General features: G+C 39.5%; 1 protein-coding gene across 1 annotated transcript in view; it reads right to left on the bottom strand.

The window, feature by feature from the left end:
* Positions 1-26,787, bottom strand: part of LOC140498236 (hexosaminidase D-like) — a 40,268-nt gene that overhangs the window by 11,814 nt on the left and 1,667 nt on the right. The window lies entirely within an intron of this gene.

The following is a 26,787-nucleotide window of genomic DNA, read 5'->3' as shown; positions in this document are numbered from 1 at the left end:
TGGAAAATAGATCCAGGAGAGACAATTTAAAAATTATGGGACTACCTGAAAGCCATCATCAAAAAAAGAGCCTAGACATCATCTTTCATGAAATTATCAAGGAAAACTGCCCTGAGATTCTAGAACCAGAGGGCAAAATAAATATTCAAGGAATCTACAGAACACCGCCTGAAAGAGATTCAAAAAGAGAAACTCCTAGGAACATTGTGGCCAAATTCCAGAGTTCCCAGGTCAAGGAGAAAATATTGCAAGCAGCTAGAAAGAAACAATTCAAGTACTGTGGAAATACAATCAGGATAACACAAGATCTAGCAGCTTCTACATTAAGGGATTGAAGGGCATGGAATAGGATATTCCAGAAGTCAAAGGAACTAGGACTAAAACCAAGAATCACCTACCCAGCAAAACTGAGTATAATACTTCAGGGGAAAAATTGGTCTTTCAATGAAATAGAGGACTTTCAAGCATTCTTGATGAAAAGACCAGAGCTGAAAAGAAAATTTGACTTTCAAACACAAGAATGAAGAGAAGCATGAAAAGGTGAACAGCAAAGAGAAGTCATAAGGGACTTACTAAAGTTGAACTGTTTACATTCCTACATGGAAAGACAATATTTGTAACTCTTGAAACTTTTCAGTATCTGGGTACTGGGTGGGATTACACACACACACATGCACACACGCACACACACATAGAGACAGAGTGCACAGAGGGAACTGAAGAGGATGGGCTCATATCTTAAAAAAATGAAATCAATCAGTGAGAGAGAAATATATTGGGAGGAGAAAGGGAGAAATGGAATGGGGCAAATTATCTCTCATAAAAGAGGCAAGCAAAAGACTTATTAGTGGAGGGATAAAGAGAGGAGGTGAGAGAAAAACATGAAGCTTACTCTCATCACATTCCACTAAAGGAAGGAATAAAATGCACACTCATTTTGGTATGAAAACCTACCTTACAATACAGGAAAGTGGAGGATAAGGGGATAAGCAGGGTGGGGGGGATGATGGATGGGGGGATATGGGGAGGAGGGAGCAATTTGAGGTTGACACTCATGGGGAGGGACAGGATCAAAGGAGAATGGAAGTAATGGGGGACAGGATAGGATGGAGGGAAATATAGTTAGTCTTATAATAAAAAAAAAAAAATCCCAGTGGTGGTTTTCTAAGGCAAAATGCCTTCCACACTCAGAGAAAGAAATATGGAAGTCATTCGCAGAATGTAACAGATCATGTATGTGTGTGTGTGCATTTTTGTGTATCATGTTTTGATTTGTTATATGATTTCTTCCATTTATTTTAGTTCAACTACATAGCATAACTATAGTGAAAATGTACTCAACAGGAAAGTATACGTAGAACCTATACAGAATTGTATGCTGTTGTGGGGAGGGAGGGGGGTAGTGGGGGGTAGGTGTGGGGGGTATAAAATCTTAATTTTATGGCAGTGATTGTAAAACATTAAAAAATAATAATAAAAAAATAAAAAAAAAGAGAACAGAGGTAGGTTCAAAGGGGGTTACAACCAAGACAGACAGCTTTGAAACTGGCATGATGAATTTGTTATATGCTTTTTTTAAAAAGAGGCAAGCTGTCTGCAGTAGAGACTGTCGGGTTCACGTACAATCACTTTTGTTCTTTGTAAGAGAATGTGCTTATGTTAACTAGTATTTGTTAAATACAGAATGACAAAAAAATAAAAAATCATCAAAAATAAATACAAAAAAATAAAAAAATTTTTTAAAAAGCTGAAATAACCATTAAAAAAAATCCTATTTCCTTTCCTGAGAAATTAAACTGCTTCATAGTTATTATTTTTACGTTTATCTCTATAAACTTATGTGTAATATAAGTATGTGTATATATACATTTTGTTCCCTTAGCACCTACTTCCTGAATGGGGGCAGCTGGGTGGTGCAGTGGATAGAGCACCAGTGCAGGAGTCAGGAGGACCTGAGTTCAAATCTCACCTCAGACACTTGACACTCATTAGCTGTGTGACCTTGGGCAAGTCACTGGGTCATCTCCAGTCATCCTAATGAATATCTATCTGGTCACTGGATTCTGATGGCTCTGGAGGAGAAGTGAGGCTGGTGACCTGCACAGCCCTCCCTCACTCAAAACAAAGTCAAGTGCAAGTCATGTCATCATTTCTCTGATGGCATGGTCTTCTTCAGCAACGAAGGATGAATATGCACACTTGTGCCTGCATGTGTGTGTGCGCGCGCGCGTGCGTGCGTGTGTGTGTGTGTGTGTGTGTGTGTGTGTGTGTGTGTGTGTGTGTGTGTATCAACTAGGTGGTGCAGCAGATAGAATGCTGGGCCTGGGAGTCAGGAAGACAACTTTCCTAAGTTAAAATCTGCCCTCAAACACTTACTAGCTGTGTGAAGCTGGGCAAGTCACCCCTATTTGTGTCAGTTTCCTCATCTGTAAAATGAGCTAGAGAAGGAAATGGCAACCACTCCAGTATCTTTACCAAGAAAACCCCAAATAGGCTCAGAATAATCAGACATTACTGAAAAAAAAATGACTAAACAACAACACATATGAGCACACACATATATGTGTATGTATGTATGTATACCCCCATAATATAAATGAATGAGGCATTACTTAAGCACATACTATGTGCTAAGCACTGAGGGTACAAACAGAAGAGTAAAATAGTCCTTCCTCTCAAGGACCTCACATTCTAATATGAGAAATAACACATGGAAGTTTTCAGATGCAAATGGAATGGAAGGTCCCACGGTCCTTAAGGTGTGGTGGCGAAACAGATGGGAATGCCTTTTCTTTAATGTTATTTTCACTGATCAAATCATCTCAATTTCTCATGTTGAACCATTTGATGATAGTAAAAACTTTTTTCTTCCTTAGCCCTGGATGGCTGTAGGTGTAGCCTACAGCAGTCACCAGGCTCCATCTCCACAGAGCTATGGCCCTTCCCGGGGATCATGGCTTGCACGCATCAGACTGGAAGTATCGCTATTCCAAAGGACTTTGGATTGTCTCCTTCAGGGTTGAGCTTGTCCATCCTGTCTTGTATGAAAATTGATTGGCAGTTGATGGGGATAGTTGGTCCCTTCTCCTCATGAGTTTCTTCCCTGGATGATGGCTGTGAGAGTTGGGCTAGGAGCAGGAAATAGTGGATGCTTACTAATGAGTGACACAGTGGATAGAGCTCTGCACCTGGAGTAAAGACCTGAGTTCAAATCCAGCCTTGACACTCACTAGCTGTGTGACACTGGGCAAGTCGCTTAACTCTGTTTGCCTCAGTTTCCTCATATGCAAAATGAGCTGGAGAAGAAAATGGAAGACCACGCTAGTGCCTTTGCCAAGAAAACCCCAAAAGGGGTCACAAAGAGCCATACATGACTAAAAATAATGAAATACTACAAAACTTTCATTTTTACCTTTGAATCCCTTGCCCTTTTAACTTTGCATTATTCCTGCCTTGAAAATTCCCAGTGTGGTGTAATTTCTGGGCTTTCTCATCTGCCTTCTCCACTGCTACTCTTGGGTTCATAGGTTTTATATAGTTCATTCTATCTAGACTTTAGGACCTTCATTGCTGTGTGGTAATACTTTTATGTATTGGAGATTTATATTCATGGAGATAAGACAGGGTTGTGCAGTGGATAGAGGTCTGGACTTGGAGTCAGAAAGATATGGATTCAAATCCCATACTTACTAGATGTATGACAGGATGTGTGACCAAGTCATTTAACTTCTATGAGCCTCAGTTTCTTCATCTGTAAAATGAGGGAATCAGATTTAATGAATTCTAAGGTTACTTCCAGCTTTAAATCTATGATTCTGTGACTTCCTGTCACATTCTCCACAGCAAAGGCTCCAAGCTTCCTCCACTCTCTTCAAATGCTCAGTCTCAGCCCCACCACACACTGCTTTACTCACTCTCTCTAGATAACTTTTCCCTTATACTTTACTGAGAAGATGGAAACTGACTTATACGACCTCCCTTAACTGTCTTTCTCTACACCTCATGGTCTATGTCATCCTCTCCTCCCTTCTGGACTCAAAGATAGAGGAGGCTCTATCAACTTTAATCCTTCAATCTATGCTCCTTATCTCATGCCTTCCTCCCCACCTACTTGTGTTGTGCTTGTCCTTTGTTCTCGAAGAGGACCATGACATCAAGATGATGCCGTGACTTGCAGTTGACTTTGATTTGACTGAGGGAGGGTTGTGCAAGGTCACCAGCCTCATTTTCTTCTGAACCCTCTGGGTCCAGCGGCCTGATATTCATCAGGATGACTGGAGATGGTCCAGGATGCCATGTGAGACCCTGGCCCTTTCAGGCTAAGGTCTTACCACATTCCACTTACTTCAGGTTTAGCTCAATCACCAATCATCTCCTCATCCAAGCATATTCAGTTCTCCCTAATCCTAACAAAAAAAACCTTCCCTTTACCCTGCTGCCCCCTTGAGTTCTCATCTCAGTTGTCTCCTCCTATTATCACTAAACTAGGGGGAAAACATTCTAGACACATGGATCCTACTTCCTCATCAACAATTCACTTCTTAATATTCTACATTCCTGCAATCTGACTTTTATCTCCTTCATTCCATGGGCACCACTCTTCAAAGTCACAGATGGCCTGATCACCAAATCCAATGGCCTCAGTTTCTGTATTTGATGTTGCTGACTATCCTCCTTTTCAAGAGATAGTCTCTCTTCCCCTAGCTTTGTGAAATTGAATTCTGCTGGTTCTCCTTCCATCTCTTCTGTCTGTCTGGACTTCCTTTTGCCTTCTTTGCTGTTTGCTCTTCTTATCCCTTCCCCAAATTTAAGACATCCTCCCAAGATCCTATCCCTAACCATTTTCTCCACTCTCTTGTCTACTCTCATTATTTCAGCTATAACCTCTCCACAGTGGACTTTCAAGTCTCTATTTACAACAACAACAATGGTCAGCATTTATAAAGTGTTTTAAGGGTTGCAAAGTGCTTTACAAATAATATATCTCATTTGATCCTCACAATAACACTGGGAGATAGATGCTAATATTATCCCCATTTTACAACTGAGAAAACTGAGGCAGAGAGCAGTTAAGCAACTTGCCCAAAGTCACTCAACTATGAAATGTCTGGGGTAGATTGTGAACTCAGGTCTTACTGACTCCAGATTCAATATTCTATCCACTGAGTCACCTAGCTTCCAACAGCCTTATTGTCCATTACGACCTAAGGTTAGTTGGGCAGACTGAAGAGAGGAAAATCTTCAGAAAGGATCCTGCCCCCAGTTTCACAGGTGGATCACATTTTAAGTATCACCATTCAATGTTGATCAAAATTCATTCCCTGCCTTGCCTCAGTAAGACATCTTTCCCCCAAATTTAAATAGGAAACAAAAATTTATACTTGTATATGCTTGTATGCTCCCTTAACACAAACCAATAGATTCAATTGAATTAATTATACTTCGGTACTCTAAGGATTTCTGATTCTGACTTTCTTCACCAAAGCAGACCACCACTCCCCTATAATTAAGTAGAAAGTCTTCATGAGTTACTGTACCTGAAAAATTCTTTATCCCATACCCAGCCTAGTGGAGAATTTCTCCAGACTGAGCTAGGTTGATCCTCAGACAACAGATGTACATATGGTCTTTTGCTTGTCCCAACCTTGAAGCCTTGGTAGATACTGTCAGGATTTATACTGCATTGGTATAGCCTTCAAGAATCTAGGGACCTCACATTTACAAAAAATATTTTTTCCCCTATTTTTCTTTTTTTATATTAATTTTATTTATTTTCAGTGTTCTACAATCATTACCATATAACTTAGACTTTTTACCCCTACCTCCCCACTTCCTCCCTGAGATGGCATACAATTTTATATAGGTTCTATACATGAATTCCTATTAAATGCATTTTTGCTATAGTCATGCTGTGTAGAAGAATTATAATGAATGGGAGAAATCATGTAACAAACCAAAACAAACACACACACACAAAAATGATCTGCTATATTCTGTGATTGAATACCATAGTTCTTTCTCTGGATGTCGAAGGCATTTTGCTTTTAAAGACCATTGGGAATTTTTTTTTTTTAAGTTCTTGCATCGCTTCAAAGATCTAAGTCTACCAGAAAAAGCTCTAGCACACTGTAGTCATTGCTATGCACAAGGTTCTCCTGGCTTTGCTCCTTTCACTCAGCATCAGTTCATATAAGTTTTTCCAGGTCTCTCTGAAGTCTTCCTGTTCATCATTTCTTATGGCACAATAGTATTCCATTACATTCATATACCATAATTTATTCAGCCATTCCCCAATTGATGGGGATCCCCTTGATTTCCAGTTTTTGACCACCATAAAGAGAGCTGCTATAAATATTTTTGTACATGTGGGACCTTTTCCTATTTTTGTGATCTCTTGGAGATACAGTCCTAGAGCGACAATGCTGGGTCAAAGAGTATGCATATTTTTGCAGCCCTTTGGGCATACGAAATATATTTATAGCAGTTCTTTTTGTGGTGGCAAAGAACTGGACATTGAGAGGATGCCCTGATCAACTGGGGAATAATTGAATAAGTTGTGCTATGTGAATGTAATGGAATACTATTGTGCTATAAGAAATGATGATCAGGCAGATTCAGAAAAACCTGGGAAGACTTACATGAATTGATACTGAGTGAAGTGAGCAGAACCAGGAGAACATTGTATACAGTAACAGCAACATTGTGTGATGATCAGCTATGACAGTCTTAGAGTCAATTCCAAAAGACTCAAGATGGAAAATGCTAACCACATCCAGAGAAAGAACTATGGAGTCTGAACGTTGATCAAAGCGTACTATTTTCACTTCTTGTTGTTTTCTCTTTCTCAGATTTTTTTCCCTTTTGTTCTGATTTTTCTTTCACAGCATGACTAATGTGGAAATATGTTTAACAAGATTGTACATGTATAACTTATATCAGATTGTTTGCTATCTTGGGGAGGGGGAAGGGGAAGGGAGCAAGGGAGAAAAATATGGAACTCAAAATCATTAAAAATTGAATGTTGAAAATTATATCTACATGTAATTGGAACAAATAAAATACTATTAAGTGGGAGGAGGGAAGAATCTAGAGTCCTCTTCAAGCCATGAGAAGACACTGGAGTAGGATTTTGATGGAGGAATAATAATTATTATAACAACAATAAAAACATACAGTATTTTTAAGGTTTACAAAGCAATTTACCTCATCTAATCTTTGGATTCAGCTGACAGCAAATGTTTAGATTACTGACATGGATCGAACGCTCCATCTTTGTGTTTCCCATTTGGGCTTTATCTGAATTCCAAAGCCACCATAGAGTATAGTTAACAAAATCAATGTGAGTCATCTCTGCAGCGATCTCACCCTGCATGAGCATGACACTGTTATCAATGATTCCCCAGCAGCAATCATACGTTCCACAGAGAAGTCATCTTTCCTCCAGATAATATCAGTAACAGATGTATTCCCACGTAACAAATAGAATATTTCCTGTTAGGGTTGTATCTAATCCTATCAAACCCAAAATGTAAACTAGAAAAAATAACCATAAAAAGAAAACAAGTTGTTAAGAGGAATGATGGCCTATAAGAAGCTTCTTTTTCTAGGACCACAGAATGTGAAGGTAGGTCTCAGTCCTACCAACTGTAAAAAAGAAAATACTTTACACAAATAAATGTACACACAAACTTCCAAATTTACTCCAAATTCACAATCCTTCTTCCTGAGAAATTTAGAAAGCCAGACACAATTGCTTATACTATAGGCCAGGAAGTAAAAGACCTAAGCCAGACTGAAATTTAGATCCAAAAGGCAGTTCATCAGTAATTATTAATAATAGCAATAGCTAGCATTTGTATAACATTTTCAGTATTTTATATCGCTTTTTAATATTTTATGTACTCCATATCATATACCATATATAAATTTTATATACTATGTATTATATACAATATAAGTATTTTACATACTATATGTAGTATTTGTACATATTAATTACTTGTACATTATTTGCACATAATTATTTATTTTGACCTTCACCATAAACTTGGGAAATAGATGTTATTCTTATTTTTCAGACAAAGGAATCTGAGGCAGACAGACTTGCCCAGGGTCCCACAGCTAGTAAGTGTCACAGGCAAGATTTGAACTCATACCTTCCTGACTTCAAATCCAGCATTCTATGCACTTCACCACCTAGTAGCCTCAATTCACGTTCAATTTTCCAATGGAAAAGTATATACTGATTCTTTTCTGAGCAATTTTGGTTCATTACCCATTTTAAGCAGTGTAGTATGCTAGAAAGAGCACTAGAAGAAAAGAAAGACGAGTTCAGATCTCTGCTCTGTTACGTACTCATGTGACCTTGGTAAAGTCTATTAACTTCTCTAGCCTCAGTTTCCTCATCTGTAAAATGAGGTTAAATTAGATGATGTCTGGCATTTCTTCTAGCTCTACCTTTATGATACTAATGACCTTTAAAATTTCTTTGTGTTCCAAGGGCAGCTAGGTGGTACAGTGGATAGAGCACCAGGCCTATAGTAAAAAGGACCTAAGTTCAAATTTGGTCCCAGACACTTAGGAGCTGTGTGACCCTGGGCAAATCATTTTACCTTAATTGCTTCAAAAAAAACCCAAAACTTTTCTTCCTATTTTAAATCCCTTTTTTCCTATAATCTCAATCCCCTAATCTCAGTTGCTACTCTAAACAAGTTGTCAGTAGTCTGGAATGATTTTGGACCCCAGTTAGTGTCCTTTTTGATCCTGGGCTACTTAAGAAAAACACACAATTGTCCAGAAATAAATTTGTCCCTGGTACACCAATCTACCTATAGAGAATATGCATATTACAATCTACCCATAGGAGATGTATATTTACAAAAATAGACCCTTTCCTATGTTAGTGCTAAATTAGATTCTTAACATCTACTGACTTAAAACTTCACATTAGATAGACCTACAAGTTGAAAACTATCCCATGTTTCCAAATTTACATATACCACCACCAGCACCGCTACTATAACTAAACAAAAATATTTGCACATTACTTGGGATATTTCATCACTGTGGGGACTGCCTCCCTGGTCCATGCTTCAGACCCTCATTCCCTCAGCAGCTCATTACCATGAGCTGCTGTGATCCCTAACACCCTCAGGTGATCAACCTCTACCCACTTGGAGAGGCAGCTCCTCAGGACACAAGCATACTGGCTAATATCAAGTCAAGAAGGAAAGCTTGATAGTCTCAATTAAAGTCCCGCCTTCTTCAAAAAGTCTCCCCCAATTCTCCTTCATCTTAGTGTCTTTCCTCAAAATTGCCCTCAATTTAGATTTATATCTTGTTTGTTTGTATTTGTTTGTGTTCTGGCTCCTTTACTAGACTGTGAGTTGCTTGAGAACAGGGACTGGCCTTTTTTTTTTTTTTTTTTTTTTGCCTTGATCTCTATCCCAAGAGCTTAGCACAATACCTGGCCAATTGTAAACCTCTAGTTGACTGACTAGGGCTGCTAGATGGCGCCATAGTGTATAGAGTGCTGGGCCTGAAGTCAGGATAACTCATCTCCTGTGTTCAAAGCTGACCCCAGACTCTTACTAGCTGTGTGACCTTTCACATACTTTTCTGATGTGACCCAGATCTAAGCTTTAATGGATTCTCCCTGAGACTCAGTGTGAGGATGGAGGAAGGGTGGGAATGGGGTGTAAAGAACCAGAGACAATGTGAAAGAGCCTGCCTGACACCTCTCTTGGAGGTCACGTTCTCCCAAAATTGAATCTAATCTAGGGGACGGAAGACCCAGAACTAGGGGACCCTTAGTAGGAGAGGGAAAGGGTAAGAGCTCCAGCCTCTCTGGGATCCAGCAGCAATTATGTTGTTATAGACATATTAGTATATGGGGGGAGGGGGAAATATATGTATATGCATGTATATGCATATATATGTAAATTATGAGATAACTTGGTGGGGAAGGCAACTGAGAAAGAAGATATAGATTAGAAAAAACTCATTACAACTAGCACTTGAAATGAGCTTTGAAGGAAGTGATGTATTCTAAGAGGTGGAGGCAGAGGTGTGCTAGTAAATGTTTAACAACCAGCTCTCCAAAAAAAATGCAGGAAGCAGTTTTAAGTTTAATCTGCATTATTAACATTTTTCTCCATTACTTTCTTGAACGCAATCAACAATACAACAGATCAAGTTCTGATTTATAGCAGTTGCCAGTTTCTGAAGTGTAAAAGGTTGCTTGGAAAATTTAACAAGTGGCTCTGGCAAAGTACATTGGATCTGGCTCCAGCACACGCAGGGTCGAAGTGAAGGAGTATGTTCCTGGTATTTGGTCTCATCAGTACCCACTGTCCCTCTCTTTGGACCTCTGCCTTGGTGGACAGGTCCATTGGCTCCAGGGCCTCTGTTTAAGGAGGGTGCTCAGCACAATTTTTCTCCACATCTCCCACCAACTATATGACTTTTGGACTTCTTAGGTACTCTCCATTATACTTCTCAGTGGGTATCTTCCTACTCTCCACACCCTCTGCTTTTTAATTTCCTTTTGTGTGTTGTCTTACCCCCATTACATGGTAAACTCCTGAAGAGCAGAGATTATCTTTCTAGTACCTGGCACATAGTAGGTGCTTAATAAATGTTAATTTGCTTGATTTGGGACAGCTTGTACAAAGTCACAGAAATGAGAGATGGAATGTGATGTATGAAAAACAACAAAAAAGTCATTTTGGCTGAACCTTATGGTGAGTGAAGAGAAATAATGCATAAACTCCTTTTTAAGTCATTTTGGTATTTGCCTAAACCACATTGCTGTCAATTAAGATGGTTTTTTTGCTGCCTTTGTCTCCCAACACCTATAAAAATGAACTCAAACATTTTAGGGAAGTCCACATGCTTTGATTTAAAAAAATATCTGCTTAGTCATAAAGGCTAATGCCTGATTGTTATTTTAATTATTCTTTAAAAAGCTAATTAAGAGCACCGGTTTTCTTAATCATCGGTATCCCTCATGTCCTTACTAATTTGATTGTTTCTTTGGGGCTATTGGTTAGTTGCTGATCTATAGTTTTCAAAACCTGATTTATTAGAACTTTTTATTTCTATCTTGATGCCCTGTGGCTAGGGTGGTGTACATTTAGGTTAGTGGCAAAGAAAAAATATTAATGCTAATACTGAACTTCGCATTTGATCTGTAAGTCGGTCATTCAATTAACATTTATTAAACACCTACTATGAGCCCAGCACTGTGCTAAGCTAGAAAGTTTTATTTCATGTAACATTTTATATTCCCAATCATTTCTAGCTTGAAGAGAGTGATGCCTAAACTGGCATAGTCATCTATGCCCTCTGACCTTACTCTCTGCCCCAAGATTTCAGGTGACATTTGCAGAAATCTTAAACAAGGAAAAGATATCTTAAAATATAGACTGAGTTAACCTTCCAGAATTGTATAGTCATTGTCTTACTTCTCCCAAACAACTCCCCGCATTCCCAGAATTAAACAATGGAACCACCTCACTTCCACTGATATCTTAATCTTTTCTCTATAGAGAAAGGTCCTATCAGATTTAGCTGCTATCTCTTCTGGCAGTTTGGTATGGAGGAGATAATAACCCAACAAGATTAGAGTTATTCTTTGTTAAAAAGCCTTTTTGTCCTCAGTCTATCACCCACCTTTCCAAGGTACTTTCCCCAGGAGTCTGGAAAGGGCTTTAGAGAAAAATATTATTTCTTAATATTTCTAGGGAAATTGAAAAGTTGTTTTGTTTGTTTAAAAAAAAAAACCTTCATACCAGCAACAATTCACTTTAACTTACCTCTCTTATTTCTCTACAATGCCTCAGGACGCTCATTATTGGGAAACCTCATCATCCAGTAAGATCCCATCAGCCTTAGTACTCTACCTTATCACTCCCCTTTGGAGTGGAGCCTTGAACTCCAAAATCCTTCATTCTGGGAATTCTTTCATTTCTTCACCAATCCCCTCCTTTTAACATTCTTTTGTGTGTTGTCTTCCCTCACTAATGAATCAATAAACATTTACTAAGTGCTTACTACGTGCCAGACATTGTGCTCATTAGATTGTAAACTCCATTAGATTGTAAATTTCTTGAGAGTAGGGATTATTTAGTATAGTTCCTGGCATGTTATAGGTACTTAATAAATGTTTGTTAACTGACTGACTTTCCCCGCCTGTTGTACTCTATAGTTAAGGAGTTCCCTTTCACCCTTGAACTCTTCCTCTTACATCCTTCCCAACTCTGGGCACTGACTGTAACCTGGCTTTCCCCTGGCACCACATCTCTTATATAATGATGATGATGATAACTGATATAATTTATATAACGCTTGGCATTTGGTGTACAAAACACTTTATATACATTTTCTTTTTGATTCTCACAACTCTATTAGGTAAGTACTAGAGATGCTACTAATCCCTTTTGACAGATAAGGAAACTAAGGCTCAGAGGGATTAATTAGTTTGCCCATGGTCACATAGCTAGTATCAGAAGATCTCTCCTGACTCCAAGCCCAGTGTATTTGATATTATATCACACTGCCTTGATGCTATTTCCATTTCTTTCCACCCTTGTAAGTAAAAGGGTTAGAGAGAGAACCATACTCAGTTTCAATTACTGTTTCTAGCTCCTAATTCAAGTTGTTCTTGTGGTTCAGTCATTTCAGTCACGTCCAGCTTTCTGTGATCTCATTTAAGGTTTTCTTGGCAAAGATGCTGAAGTAGTTTGCCATTTTCTTCTCCAGCTCATTTTACAGATGAGGAAACTGAGGCAAACAGGGTTAAGTGACTTGCCCAGGATTACATAGCTAGCAAGTGTCTGAGGTTGGATTTGAACTCAAGAAGATGAGTCTTCCTGACTTCAGACTCAGCCATCTATCTACTGCACCAATTCAAATTATATCACTCTCTGAATCCTTGTTATTATCATCTGCTAATCTCCAGGTGACTGTACCACCTTCCTCAAAGGTGTCAGTGTTCGGTCCAATCTTTCTCTCCACCCCAATCCTTGCTTACATCCTTGAAGACTTCGATATTTATAGTAATGACCCTGTCCTGGTCCTAGCCCTTCTCCTCTAACGGGGAAAGATAACACATAAAAAAATGCTGAAAAGTATGGGAACTGGGGGACAAGGTACCCACTCAAGGGCATGAGCAAAGTTCGAAACACAACCAAGAACAGAATGAAACATAACATCTGTCTTGTTCCCCAAAATGGAGGCTCCAGAAGGATATCACCAGTAGGAGAAGGAGGCTGGCATGGTGGAAGAATATTCTAGAGTAAGAAGGCCCCAAGCACTAGGAAGTTCCAGAGCAAGAAAGCAGCTAAGTCCCAGTGACCAAGTCCAGAGAGTCAGAAGCATAGCTGGGAGAGGAATGAAACAAGGCCAGGGTCTGTTCCCATAATGGAGGCCCCAGATAGAACCTTCCTATGGGAGAAAGTGACCAGCTTGGCAGAAGGAGGTACCAAAGTGAAAAAGCTCTAACCACCAAGGGAAATCACATCTTAGACCTCATAGTTACTCCAAACTACCTTATCTTTAAGATTCTAGTGTCTGAAATTCCCCTTTCTCATCAGAATCTGCCATTAGCCATCTTCTACTGCCTCACTCCTCCTCAATCAGTTCTTTGTCCTTTTCACAACCACTACTCCCCTGAGCTCTCCTCATCCTCCTAGTCCATCACTCTTATCCTGGCTTTACTTTGTCTTTAAAGTCTTAACTCTATAAGTTGCTACTTTGATCAACATCTTCTGTCCTAGAATATCTTGCACTTTTGTCCCTTCTCTGTTCTCTCCCTGATAATCCTTATCCCTAGGTTACTCTACCATGTCCCTTCTTTACTCCTGCTCCCAGACCACTAAGTAGTGATGGAAGAAGTCATGAAATAGTGATGAATAGATCCAACATAAATTTGTGCCATCTAACTTCTACTCACCCTGACAGATGTACAGAAGTTCTTTGGTTCATCTCTGATTAACCATCATGTTGCCCACTTCAGCTGTTCTAAACCTTTTCCTCTTTACTTAAGATCCCAATTATCACTCTTCATGCATTCTCAGTAGCAGATGCCCTCATCTCCTACTTTATTGGGAAAATTGAGATAATTCTCTACATCTAAAAACATCTGTTTCCTTAACCATCCTTTCTAATACTTTGTTCCAGAAGAGGATGATGTGATCTTTCTCTTTACCGAGGTTAACTTGCTATGTCTTGTGCCCTTTATCCCATCCCACTACATAGCATTTCCTCCATGACTTTTCTCTATCAATAACTCCTTCTGGTCTCAATGTTATCAAGAAAGATGAACTAGAGATCTTAACCCAAGAAAGCAGATTTTACTTCATACATGTTACTGAGATACAGTATGATGAGAACCATGACTTGAATGTCAGTCTGGAAGGATCTGCTCAAATGGGTCTATGATCTCATAAATTTGGATCTTCCCTTCTTGTGAAACTCTTGTCCATGTCCTTCTATAAGTTCACAACAATGGGTCCACTTGTCGTGCTAGAAAGTTTTTTCCCTTTCTAAGGTGCCAATTGGGGAATGACTGAATAAATTGGGATGTATTAAAGTTAAAGAGTATTACTTTGCTATAAGAAATGATGAAGGGAATGGTTTCAAAGAAATCTGGGAAGACTTGTCTGAACTGATGCAGAACAAAGTCAGCAGAACCAAAAGAAGAGTTAATACAATAACAAAAAATAGTGCAAAGCAACTATAAAACACTTAGGAAATCTGATCAAAGCATTGACCAACTAGGATTCCAGAGGTCCCATGACAAAACATGCTACCACATTTCTGATAGAGAAATAATGATTTGACAAACTCTTTGGTTTTGCTTTGGATTTTTTTGGACACAACCAATGTGAGAATTTGTTTGCTTGATTATACATATTTGTAACAGGGGTTTTATTTTTCTTTCTTTCTCAATTGCAAAAAAGGCAGATTTTTGTTAAGTGATAAAAGCAAAATTTAATGTAAAAATGAAACAAAAAATGCTTCTTCCCCTTCTTATGACATTACAAGGATACTAGTGAAGCATTTGAGTCATACAGTTGTTATCCCTTGCTCTATCTCTGTGGCTAACTCAGGGACTCTAGACCTCCTCCTCTTCTCTTCTTGTCATCTATTTCCTTGAATATCTTTTAATCTTGTTCTTCTTTGAAGTTCCTCAGGGTGTGTATGTTGCAGCCTGCACATACACACTCAAAAGCATGACATATATACCCATTATGACACTTCTCTTGCCCTCTATGGGATATTCATTTTTAGTTTTTCAGAAATAATAGCATAAAATAATTTATATAATGCATACCATGTGCCAGGAACTGTGCTAAGTGCTTTACAAATAGGAAAATAGATGCTATTACTATTCCCATTTTACAGTTGAGAAAACTAAAGCAAACAGAAGTTAAATGACTAACTCAAGGTCACACAGCTAAAAAGTTTCTGAAGAGAAATTTGAACTCAGATCTTTCTGACTGCAGGCCCAGTGTTCTAGCCACTGTGCCACTTACTGTCTGTTATATTATGTTTTATATTTAAGGCATTGTTATGTTCTATATCTTGGTGCCATACAAACACAATGGTAGAATCTTAGTATTCAAAAGACGAAAACTTCTTTGGGGAAGTTTGGGAGCACTTAGAGATTGGTCAAACATTGAAGACAACAAAGTCACCCCACTGCCTCATGAGCTATTGTCAGTTATCTTGACTTTTGTCTTGTCATTGGACTTCTCAGAATCTGGAAGAGAGTGAGGATGATGACTTCATTCAACTGCCTCGCTTCAATATAATTCATGCACAAGTCAAATATCATTCCAAGATGCCACTGGACTTCTTTGGAAAGGAAAGATGAATAACAGCTTGAACTGAATTCTGGTGATTATGTGGAAGTGTGGGTAGTGCTGGTGTCAATGTGCACACAGTAGTACTTCATCACCATCATATACAACAACTTGTTTAGTCATTCTCCAATGGATGAGCATCCCCTTGATTTCCAATTCTTTGCCACCACAAAAAGAGTTGCTACAAATATTTTTGTACATAGAGGTCCTTTTCCTTTTTCTTTGATGTCTTTGGGATACAGACATAGTAGTGGTATTGCTGGGTCAAAGGGTATTTGTAACTCTTTTACCAAGTTGTCAATTCTCTTTTTATAATTTCTTGCATCACCCTCATTTCTTTTTCAAATTTTTCCTCTATCATGCTTATTTCTTTCTTTAATATTCCAGGAATTCTTTCTGACCTTGGATCCAATTAGCACTTTTCTTTGAGGCTTTGCTTGTAGCTATTTTCACATTGTTTTCTTCTTCTAAGCTTATGTCTTGGTCTTCCCCGACACTGTAGTAGTTTTCTATGATCAAGTCCTCTTTGTTTGTTTGTTCATTTTCCTAGCCTTCCCTTTGAACTTTATGTTAAAGTTGGGCTCTACTAACCTAGGGGTGGGGAGGCACTGAGCTTTTTAGTGCTGCTGTTTTCAGAGGTATTGCTGGGGGTCTGCAAGTTTTCAGTGCTTTCAAGGTGGTGTTAACCTGGGAAAAGTGCGGTTACTGTTCTCATGGTCTATGCTCTGATTTTTACCCATGAAAGGCCCTTGCTTTCCTACAACCACAAGTGCTAGCTCTCCTTTTGGCCCTGGAACTGTTACCAGGGTTTCTCTGCTCCCTTGTGACAGATTGCAAACACTCCTTTTTATGCTGAATCTGAAATCAGAACTGCTTATGGGATGTGGAGTTGTCAATTAGTATCAGCTGTACCCAGTGTCAGCAAAGGGTCCCCTGTTATCTCTTTCTGATCAGTTGTCTGACTCCCTTACCATCTCTGGGCTGAGAGATCTCAAAGCTGCTACTTCTGCTGCTGTCCTGGCCACCTCTAAGGCCCACCCTCAGGCCAGATCTTAATGGGAAGGATATTGCTTGTTCATAAATTCCCAAAGTATATTTCCCTTCCAGGGAAGTTTAAACCACAGAATGTCACTGAGTCTGAAGAAAATAGTATCTAGGCCTACGGGAGAGAAGTATCTCACTAAACAATGCCCAGTCACCTGCTTCTTCCATTGGCTCTGCTGCAGAACCATAACTGGTAACCTAGTCATTTGCCTCCTACTTTAGTACCCTCGAAAGCCTCCTCCTGGAAAAGGAAGTGGAAAATGGAGAAGAAAATGGCAAAGCACTCCAGTATCTTTGCCAAGAAAACCCCAAGGACAATATTGGCTTCCTATGGTCCACAGGGTCATGAAGAGTCAGACAGAACTGAACAACTCAATGGTAACAAGGCCTCCTGTGGCATCTCCCCAATTGGGCTAAGATTCTCTCCACCTCCTAGCACTCAGTGCAAAATCCCACCACACACAACCTCCTAACCACTCTCCCATACTTCCTCCATCTCCTGCTTGTTGAGAGGTAGGTCTCTCAGGATATAACAGCACCACGTGTCATGAAATTGGACCTCAAGAAGGATGTGCTTCTCTCAATCCTTTCTCCATACTCTACCTCAATCCATTCTTCAGTGGTTGGCCTACTCCCATCCCCTTATAATCTAGTCATTCTCAACTCCCTGTTCCCTTATTCCTTCTGGGATAACGAGATGGGGAAGTTAGTTGAAGAGGAAAATAATGCTAGTTAATTGAAAAACATCAAATTGTTAATAATAAATGTAATAACTATGATTACAAGATATTATAAAATATAATTAATAATAAATTAGACAATAAATTTAAATAAATGCATGGATTGAATCTTTGTCCTAGAAAACCAGTAAGAACACTTCTTCCTTTCATTAGCAAGACAGATTACTATGGAAGCGAATGCGTCATATGCTGTCAGATGTTATCTCTGTATCAGCTGCTTTTGCTTAAATGTTTTCTTTCTTTGTTACAAGGGAGTATTTTCTTGTAAAGGAGGGAGTATTAAAGGAAATTACCTTGGTGCAAAAGGAATTTAACAATAACATTGCTTTAAAATAACAAAATAATTTTTAAAAGAAAGTCTTCTGTACTTAGCACCTTAACTTCTCTTACTTTTTTCTAAACAGTCTGCTGACATCATTGAACTGAAACTGCTCTCTCCAGAGTTACCAACTGATCTCTTAATTACCATATCTAATGATCTTGTCTCAATTCTTAACCTTCTCGACCTTTCTGCAGTACTTGATGCTATGAATCACCTTGCCCTGAATAATCTTTCCTCTCTAGGTTTTCAAGATTGTATCTGTCTTACTTCAGATTCCTACGATGTTTCTTCATCCAGGTCATGCTGCGACTGTCCCCCAAGGCTCTTCTCTTTTTCCTCCATGCTATCTTATCTTTTCAGCTTATAGTGTGGTTATCAGCTCCAATAGATTTAATTGTCTTCTCTTTACAGATAATTTTCAGGTTAACATATCAGTCCTTATGCAACCAAGATTAGGAGGGAAGCATAAAACTGGGAAAGAATTTTTACAACTAGTGTCTCTAATAAAGGCCTCATTTCTAAAATACATAGAGAACTGAGTCAAGTTTACAAGAATACAAGTCATTCCCCAATTGATAAATGGTCAAAGGATAGGAACAGGCAGTTTTCAGAGGAAGAAATTAAAGCTATCTATAGTCATATGAAAAAATGTTCTAAATCACTATTGATTAGAAAGATGCAAATCAAAACAGCTCTGAAGTGCCACATCATACCTATCAGATTGGCTAACATGGCAAAACAGGAAAATGCTAAATGTTGGAGAAGATGCGGGAAAGTTGAAACACTAATTCATTGTTGGAGGAGCTGTGAACTAGTCAGACCATTCTGGAGAACAATTTGGAACTATGCCCAAAGGGCTATAAAAATGTGCATACCCTTTAACCCAACAGTATCACTTCTAGGTCTGTATCCCAAAGAAGTCATAAAAATAGGGAAAAGACCCACATGTACAAAAATATTTATAGTAGTTCATTTTGTGGTGGCCAAGAACTGGAAATTGAAGGGATGTCCATCAATTGGGGAATGGTTGAACAAGTTGTAATATATGAATGTAATGGAATACTATTGTGCTATAAGAAATGATAAGCAGACAGACTTTGGGAAAACCTGGAAAGACTGGGAAGTGAGCAGAACCACCAGAACACTGTACACAGTAACAGCCACAGTGTTCAAGGACTAATTTTGATAGACTTCGCCCTTCTCAGCAATGCAAGAGCCTAACACTTTTCGAAAGAACTCATGATGGAAAATGCCATACACACTCAGAGAAAGAACTATGGAGTTGGACTGCAGGGTGAAGCAGACTCTTTTCTGTTTTATTTTGTTTTGTTTTCTTTTTCATGGTTTCTCCTATTCATTATAATTCTTCTATGCAACATGACTAATGTGAAAATGTGTTTAATAGGAATATATGTGTAGAGCCCATACTGGATTTCATGCTGTCTTGGGGAGGGAGGGGTAGAAAATTTAAAACTTATGGAAGTGAATGTTAAAAACTGAAAATAAATAAATTAAATATTTTTAAAAACCCAATATATCCATCCTTAATCTCTCACAGGAGCTCCAGTTCCACATTACCACCTTCCTTTTGGACATCTCAAACAAGATGTCCTGTAGACGTTGCTCAAACTGAACATGTCTAAATCAACTTGTTTACTTTCTCCTCCAATCCTCCCCTCTTCCAAGCTTCCTTATTACTGTCTACAATGCTACTACTGGGAGGACCCAGTTACTCAGGCTCAAAACCTTGGAGTCATTGTTGATTGCTTATTTTCACAGTACATAGCCAATCCATTGCCAAATCTTGTTTCTACCTTTACAACAGCTTTCATATAGATATGCTCTCTCCACTCATAAAACCACCACCCTCATTACCCCAGTCCTTCATCCTCTCTTGACTGAACTATTGTGAAACCTTCTATTTGGTGTCCCTGGCTCAAGTCCTTTCTCACTCCAACCCAATTCATTTTCCATTCAGCTGTCAAAGATATTTTTCCCACCTACTCTTTATATATCTGGTATGTCCATAGATGTTTGCACGCTATCTCTCTCATTAGAATGTGAGTTCCTTAAAAGCAAAACTGTTTTCACTTTTGTATTCCTAGCATGTAGCACAGTGCTCAGCATATAGTAAGTGCTTAATAAATGCTTATTGATTGACTAACTGATGGAATGTCAAGATATTGCCATAATGATACTCCAAATTCAGTTATATTATTGGGGGTAGGTGATAGACACTCTCTGTTTTTCTGCATCTGTTTATGGTCTCCTTTGATTCTTTTGCTTCATTTACATTTTCTTTAACGTGATATAAAGGCTGCCTGATACTTGAAACCCACATGGGAGCTATGGATTCTTTTTCTCTACTTTGGGAGAAATCCTTCGCATAAGCTATACCATGATTTTACTAGCAAATTTTCCTGGAGCAACTCCAGGTAGGCAATGAGTTAAAATGAGAAAATGATACTTTGATGTAAGGCCCCAGGACTGGATGAGATGGTGCTCCTTAGATACCTCCAACGAAAGCTTATGCTTTTTAATCCCATGAAGCTGATTGGGGAATTCATCAAATTGAGTAGGGACTCCCTTGATCCAATCCTATGACAGCTAAAATCCAGTACAGTATAATAGAGCCGTTATATAATAGGTTACATGTTTTCAAGTTCTAGGCTACAATTTGGCAATAGTTTATTCAGTAGAGACACTGGTAGCAATCTAGGCAAGTTAATCTGAGGAATAATTTTATAATTGTGTGTTGGGATGAAGAACTATTACAGTTACTCAGTTGTCTGAGAATTGGTGCTAAATGGTGGAAGAAGACTGTCAGAGTTGTTGCTTTAGGATGGTATACTGTATACAATAATGAAAACATTGATTCCATTATGCTGTAACCTCTCAGGATGCATAAGGTACTGAATAAGGCACACAAGAAGGAAGATAATGCAGTTGTTATGCTGCATGAGCTGCCTGAAACCGTCGAAATTTGCCTATCCCCAAAGAGATAACCACAAAGGAAGGCATTTGAGAACTGGTTACTTAACTTGCCATCAGTGACTAGGAATTGGTGAGCAACTTTAAAACCCCCGGGGTAATAAATGAATGAACTGAGAAGGATGTACATGTCCTGTAGGGAAGAGATGCCCTCCTCCCTTCTCAGCAGCAAGTGACCCAGGTATAGCACCCTCCTCAGTCAGTTCATAAACATTTATTAAGCACCTACTATGTGCTGGTGACTGTGCTAAGCGATGGGGATACAAAAACAAGCAAAAGATAGTCGCTTATCCTTAAGGAGCTAACAAACAAATATGTACAAACATGTTCTATGCAGGTTAAATAGGAAATACTTAAGAGAGGGAAACAACTAAAATTGAGACAGGTTGGGAAAGGTTTTTTGTAGAAGATGGGTTTTTAGCTGGGACTTAAAGGAAGCCAAAGAAGCCAATAGGTGGGGGACAGCCAGAGAAAATGCCCAGAGCCACGAGATGGAGTATCTTGTTCATGGAACAGCCAGGAAGCCAATGTCACTGGATCAGAATATGTGGCAGGTAGAAGTCACCTAGGTTTGAAAGACAAACAGGATTTTGTATTTGATCCTAGAGGTGATAGGGAGACATTGGAGTTGACTGGGGTGGGTGAGGAGTGGTGTGATCAGACTTGTGCTTTAGGAAGGTCAAATATGAATCAAATATGGATTGGAGTGGGGAGAGATAAGGCCGACAGATGAACATCCAGTGCCCTGTTCAAACAGCTGCAAAGTCTACTTCCAGATGACTGGCTATTAGTCAACAAGTTACAGTCATGGGGGCAACAACATGGAAATTCCAGTCATTTTCAGGATGCATCACTGCCTATTAGAATATGTCCTAGCTAGGACATGCCACAAAAATGAGGCAAGAGGGTTGGGGACTGCTGCAGATAAATGTAAGTGATATCTACTGAGCCTCAGGGAACCTGCCTTTGCCTTATTTTATTCATCATATCATGGGGGACTGGCCAATGAGGGCTTGATTCAGGGAGCATGCTCAATAGGTTCTGCCTGCTGGCAACCCAGGCAAGCTAATCTAAGGAGAAAGCTAAGGAGTTTATGAGCTGATGAGATCTCTCTCTCTCTCCATTTCTCTCTCTCTCTCTCTCTCTCTCTCTCCCCCTTTCCCTTTTCCTCTCTCATATGTGTACATCTTTACATGTCTGTACATCATTACATGTATGTACATCTTTATATAAGTATATATTTACATATATGTACATCTTCACATATATACAGAGAGAGATCTAGAACAGAGTATTGGGTAAAATCTCTTTTTCAAGTGTAATAGAAATGGAGAAGTACCCTTAAAGAAGGGAATAGTCAAAGAGATTGGAAGAGTAAGATGAAAATGTAGCATAGCCTGTACTTGGCATGGATTGTCCCTCTGGGCTGCCTCAGTCATTCAGCCTTCATTCTCCCAGTTAGTCTGGATTTCCCAGAGAGGGGTATGCCAAGCTGCCCCAAATCAAAGCTCTCTGTTGGGGTCTAAGGTAAGGTAGGGATAGAGCTAGAAGCCATCTAGGTTGTCTGCCCCTGGCTTCATGTGATTCCTTTTGTTCTCTGCTTCCTGGCCTACTTCTCCTTCTGTCTAAACTACAGTTTCTTCTCCTGCTCTTTTCTTAATCTCCTCTAATGCTTCCTAGTGGTCAGTGACTCATACCTTATGAGGTAAAACTCAAGAAATCCTTCTTTTCATTGCACCTTCATATTCTATCAGTTCATAAACTCCCTAGACTTAAAGATACCTTGTCCATTGCAGAATCTTCCACCTAGAGACGGAAAATGGAGGCCCAGAGGTGCACAGGTAATAAGTGAAAAAGGCTGGACCAGAATGGCAAGTCAACTCACTTTGAACTCAATATTTGCATTTGTACTTTGTACCACATCACCCTGCTCCCATTACCCCCAGCATCATTACCTCCTCTGTCCCCTTTCTGGTGAAGTCTAGCTGTTCTTTAAGAGCATCCCTATCTATAGGTCTGCTCAGATCCTAGATACCTGCCTCTCCTCTCCTTAAGGACTCTATGTCTGCTTTTCTGCTCAGGAGCTACATGTTTAACTGCCTTTTAAGGCTGCTATTCCTATTAGGACCTAGATTTCCATCTGTCCACTCAGATTTTAAATGTCAGTCTATCTCTTCAGGGTTTAAATATTTCCATTGGGTGCCCATCTGCCTCTTTCAGTATTTGGATGTCTCTGTCTTCACTTTATGGCCTAGTTGTCTTTATTTCTCAAAAAGCTTGGATGTTGGTCTATCTACTCCGATCTTGGATTCTTGTCTCTTTCAGGGCCTGGAAATCTACCTGTCCCAGTCAAGACCTCTGTTCCCTCAGGGCACATGTGTTCTGTTTCTCCTTTCCAAAGGTTGAATATGATAATGCATAATTACAGAATGAAAGAATCAGATCTCTGGAGCTAGAAGGGACTTCAGGGGCCATTTATTCCTATACCCACTAGAAAGATAAGAAAAACAGAGACCTAAGAAAGTCTAAATGATTTACCCAAGACCACACAGATGGTAAGATTGGTAGGAGCTGAATACAGGTCCTTTGACTTCGAAGCTGATTAATTCACTTTCTACTGTGACACACTGCTTCCGGGTGTGATACCTGTCCTCTCCAGACTGAGATGTCCATTTTTTCTCTAATGGGCCCTTCATGTCTGTCATTTTCAAAGCCTAATGATTAGACCCTAATATCTGTCTCTGCCCTTCAGAACTGGAAGTCTGCTCACTCACTCAGCTAGGTGGCTAAATGGATAGAGCACAGGGCCTGGAGTCAGGAAGACCTGAGTTCAAAGCCAGCTCAGATACTTACTAGTTGTGTGACCCTAGGCAAGTCATTTAACCTCTGCTTGCTTCAGTCTCCTCAACTGTAAAATGGAGATCGATAATCACAGCACCTACCTCATCAGGTTAGGATTAAGATCAAATTAGACAACATACTGAAAAAGTGTTTAGCACAAGTGCCTGGTGCAAAATAGGTATTTTTTTTTTAAATGCCTGTTCCCTTCCCCTTTCCTTATCTGGTGACCCTGGGTGTATTTTTCCTCTCTGAGTCAAGTCTGACTTGGTCTCTCTTTTTCAGGACCTGATTGTTTATTTCCTCTGGGTCTGAATATCCAATTGCCCCAGTCTGTATGTCCCTCCCAAGGAAGGGCAAGGAGTTATCTCTCCTCGATTTGAAAAAGAACATCTCTCCCCTCGCAACCTTGGGTGTTTTCACCCTCTATCCCTTTAGAGCCTGACCCTGTGTCATTGATAGGTCCTGAATATTTATCTGTTCTCTGAGAATCCACTGTCAGTCAATATCTGAAAAAGCTTGAATATTTTTCTTTCCCCTCAAAGTCAGATGTCTCTGTCTATCCCTTTCAAGACCTGAGTATCAGTCTGTCCCCTCAACAATTCAACAAACATTTATTGTCTACTCTGTGCCAGGCACTGTGCTAAGGTAAAAGACCCTGCTCTCAAGGAGACTAACAGGGGAGACCACATGCTATGTACACACAAAATACATAAATGATGAGTTGGAGAGAATGAACAGAGGGAAGGCACCAGCATTGATAGAGGATTGGAAAGTGCCATTTGTGTCTAAGCTACCAAGGATCCAAACAAACACACACACACACACACACACACACACACACACACGTTTCTGCTCTCAAAGAGTTTATAAGCTTATATTCAATGTTTGACTAATTACATAGTTCCGTAAATACAAGATAATATAAAGAGGGAAAGGATACTAACAACTAAAGAGAAGAAGAAAGGCTTTCTATAGGAGATAGTCCTTGAATTGAACATTGAAAGGAGTGATAGATTCTAGGAAGGAAAGATGAGAAGAGATTATATTACCAAATTCAGGTAGTGCTAAATAGCTCAGTGCTGCTGGAATGTAGAACACATAAAAGGGAACAATGTGAAATAAGAGTGGATAGATTGGGTGGGGCTAGATTTAAAATGCCAATTTAACATGCTTTTATTGGGCAATTGGGTGGTCCAATGCCAGTGCTGGAGTCAGGAGGACCTGAGGCAAATCAGGCCTCAGATACTTACTAGCTGTGTGACCCTGGGCCCAGTCACTTAACCCTCTTTGCCTTAGTTTGTAAAAAGTTTGTAAAAGAAGCTGGAGAAGGAAATGGCAAATCACTCCAGCATCTTTACCAAGAAAACCCCCAAAAGGGTCATAGAGAGTCAGAACTGACTGAAACGATTCAACAACAAATTTAGTTAGATACCGTGTTCAGTGCTAGGGATACAAAGGCAAAAGGAAAAATAATATCTGTCCCTTAGAAGTTTACAGTCTGCTGAGAGGATACTACATTCCACAGTAGGTAAATACAAGATACTTTGAGAAGGGAGAAAATGGTAACAAGGAAAGTGATTAGGAAAGGCTTCCTGTAAGGAGATAACCTACAAGTTGAGCCTTAAAGTAAAGGAAGACATCTAACTGTTAGGGGTTCAGAGGATTGTAGGTGTGAAAAATGGAAGGTTCAGGGCATGCTCTGTAAGTCAGTTTGGTTGGCATAGGGGAAGAAGCTGAAATAATGCTGGAAAGGCATTTTGGTGCCAGGTTGGGTTAAATTCCAGGTGAAGGAATATGTGTCTTATCCTAGGGGAAATAGGGAATTTTTGAGCAAGGAAATGACATGGTCAGGCATTAGGAAGATTTTTTTGGTGGTTATATATAGAGAATGACATAGAGAGAGGAGAGAGTAGAAGCAGGGAGACCTATTGGAAGGCTACTGTAGTAATCCAAGGGAGAAGTGAGGAGTGTTTGAACTGGACAGGAGGCCAGGTGAATGGATGGATTCCAGAAACTAACAATACTCAACTACTGATTGTTTGGGGGAGGAATAATAGTGGTTCTCTTAATAAAAATAGGAAGTTTATAGCAAAAGTAGGTTTGGGCAGCTAAGTGGTTCAGTGGGTAGAGTGCTCAGCCTGAAGTCAGGAAGATTCACTTTCTTGAGTTCAAATCTAGACTCAGACATTAGCTGTTTGACCCTGGGCAAGACATTTAACCCTGTTTGCCTTAGTTTCCTCATCTGTAAAAATGAGCTGAAGAAAGAAATAGCAAAGTACTCCAATACTTTAAAAACCCTAATGAAGTCATGAAGAATTGGATAAGACTGGTGAGCAACAAAGGTCTGGGGATAGGGATGGAAGACATGGAGTTCAGTTCTGGACACGTTGAATCTGAGATGGAGGAAGGGGAGAGCCACCCAAGATATCAGAGGATGATGAGGCTCAGCAGGCAATTATTTGGTTATGTGGCTTGAAGTTTAGGAAAGATGTTAGTCAGTCAGTAGTCAACAAGCAATTCCTAGCACTTAACTGTGCCACAGGAACTGTGCTAAGCACCAAGGACGTAAAGAAAATTTTAAAAACTTGGTCCCAACTCTAGAGGATCTTACATTTTAAAGAGGGAAACTTGGAAATACATACATACATCTACATGTATATACATATATATGGTATATATAAACAAGTGTGTATTTATATGGAAAAGGAGGAAGAGAGAGAAGGAGAGAAGGAGAGAGAGAGAGACACAGAGAGAGAGAGAGAGACAGAGAGAGAGAGAGAGATTGAGATTGGGAACTGACAAGATCACCAAGAAAGAAATTACAGAAAGAAAAGAGAAAGCCCCGGACAGAGATGAATGGAGAGGAAACAAAGGAGACGGAGGAGTAGTTAGACAGACAGAAGGAGAACCAGGAGACAGAAGCATTTCAAATCCAAGGGAAACAGAATATCCTGAAAGAGGATGTGGTCAGTGCAATCAA

Source organism: Notamacropus eugenii, chromosome 1 (genome assembly GCF_028372415.1).
Source record: "Notamacropus eugenii isolate mMacEug1 chromosome 1, mMacEug1.pri_v2, whole genome shotgun sequence".
NCBI lineage: Eukaryota > Metazoa > Chordata > Mammalia > Diprotodontia > Macropodidae > Notamacropus > Notamacropus eugenii.
This window is presented reverse-complemented; position numbering and strand designations above follow the sequence as displayed.